Consider the following 2,277-nt stretch of genomic DNA (forward strand, 5'->3'; position numbering starts at 1 on the left):
GAGCTCACAATACCATGGGAGAGGCAATAAAATAGTCATATACAAATAAGATTTCTTTTTTTATCTTTTATAATTGAACCTGGAAGTTGCTGGGAGTTTCTACATCATCTATCTTTCCAGAGGAGAAATTTATCCAACATGGGAATGTCTCTGTGTCTCTTCCTAGTGTGCTACTTGTTATGGAGCCAGCTGAGGGGGTGGATTATTGGGTGTCTGGAGTTCTGTGTGAGAGCTTGGAATAGTCCCCATAGGACAGAAGGCCAAATTTGGGATAAGGAACCATTTTGTGATGAGAAACCCTCTCACAGATGGTCTCAGCTTCATTGCTGTTCTAGAGCCACCATCTCAAGGATATGTTTAAGAGCTCAAATGAAATGCTAATGGTATGTATCCCATCAAATGTCAAATCTTGCCATTTCTACCTTCACAACATCTTTCAAATTTATACCATTTTCTCTACTCTTGAAATGAATACATATCTCTACCTTTTAGAAGGCAAGGATCTCTGTGACTCCAACCCATCCTCCACTCAACTACCAAAATTATTTTCTTCTATTTTTGTTAATTTTGCTAATTTTTGTTTTGAGTTTTAAATTCCCCCTCTTCACTCTTTCCCCATCCATGGATAAGGCAGGAAATATGACATATATTATACTTATGAAATTGTACTTATGAAATCATACAAAACACATTCCCATATTTATCATGTTTTTAAAAAAAAAAGCAAAAAAATAAGGTAAAAAGATATGCTTCACACTGAGAGTTCAGCATTTTCTCCCTGGAAGCGAACAGCATTTTTTATCATGAGTCATTTGAATTGTCTTAGATCATTGTTCTGATCAGAGTAGCTAAGTCTTTAATAGATGGTTATCATTACAATTTTGCAATTACTGTGTTCAATGTTCTTCTAGTTCGGATCACCTCACTTTGTATCGGCTCATGTAAGTCTTTCCATATTTTTTCTGAAACTATCCTTTTATCAGCAAAATAATTTTCTTAGAGGTATGTTTAGTAACCATACTAACCATACTACTGCCCTAACCTAATAAATTCCCCATTATTTCCAAAGTAAAAAATATTAAATTCTTTGGCATTTAAAGCCCTTCGCAACCCCAGTTGTTTCCTACATTTATGGTATTCTCATACTTTGCCTCAGTTCATCATCTATAAAATAACCTGAAGAACAAAATGGCAAAACTACTGCAGTATCTACACCAAGAAAACCCAAATGGAGTAAAAAAGAGTTGGACAAGACAGGGATGACTAAATAACAAATGCTATTCTTCCTATCACACATTTTATAATTAGTCATACTAGCTCACTCTCTTATTTCTCATACAGAACATTTCATCTCTTAATTCCATGCCTTTGTTTTGACTATCCCTTGTAAATAGAATGCTCTCTTTCCTCACTTAAACTACTTAGAATCCCTGGCTTCCTTCAAGACTAAGTTCAAATGACTCTTCATGCAAGAGATATCTTTTCTCTAACCTCATTCTCCTTGGACCCTTTGATACCATTGTTCATTCTCTCTTTGATGCCCTCTTCTCTCTAAGTTTTGAAAACACCACTTTTCCAGTTCTCTTCTTACTTATCTGATCACTCCTTCTCTGTCTTCCTTGCTGGATCCTTTTTATGTCCTCCATGAATGTCCCTTCAGGCTTTGGGCCTGGATACTCTTCTTATCTCTCTATACTACATTTTGATGTATATAGTGTATGTTTTAAAGTATGTGCTACACTTGAAATCCAGTTCCTATGGATTTAATTACCATTGATATAATGATGATTCTCAAACCTACCTATCTTGTCCCAAACACTCTGCTGACTTCCAATCTCATCTTTTTTTTCTTATATGAAATGCTTCATGAATTTGCATGACATCCTTGTGTAGGGGCCATGCTAATCTTCTCTGAATCATTCCAATTTTTTAGTATTTGTGCTGCCAAAGCAAGCATCTCCAATCTCATCTTAAACTTACTATGTCCAAAATGAAACTTATCTTTTCCCCAGAACTCTAGTCCCCTTTTACCTCTCCTATTACTGTAGAGGGCAATACCATCCTCCCAGTCTTTCAGGCACACAACCTAGGACTCACCCTATATTCCTCACTCTCTCTCCCCTTCCATATCCAAGCTGTTGCCAAGATCTGTTGATTTGACCTTTGTATTATCTCTCCAATACATACCCTTAATTCTTGATTCTCTTTTCACTCCAACTCATCTTCAATTCAGCCATCATAGTGATCTTTCTAATATACAGGTCTGATCATGTTATA

General features: G+C 36.1%; 1 non-coding gene across 1 annotated transcript; it reads right to left on the reverse strand.

The window, feature by feature from the left end:
- Positions 1–1,848: 1,848 nt before the first annotated feature.
- On the reverse strand, positions 1,849–1,953 carry LOC111719903. Its single transcript, XR_002769837.1, has one exon. It is a non-coding gene; the product is annotated as a U6 spliceosomal RNA (small nuclear RNA).
- Positions 1,954–2,277: the final 324 nt, after the last annotated feature.

This window comes from Sarcophilus harrisii, chromosome 3 (assembly GCF_902635505.1).
Source record: "Sarcophilus harrisii chromosome 3, mSarHar1.11, whole genome shotgun sequence".
Classification (NCBI taxonomy): domain Eukaryota; kingdom Metazoa; phylum Chordata; class Mammalia; order Dasyuromorphia; family Dasyuridae; genus Sarcophilus; species Sarcophilus harrisii.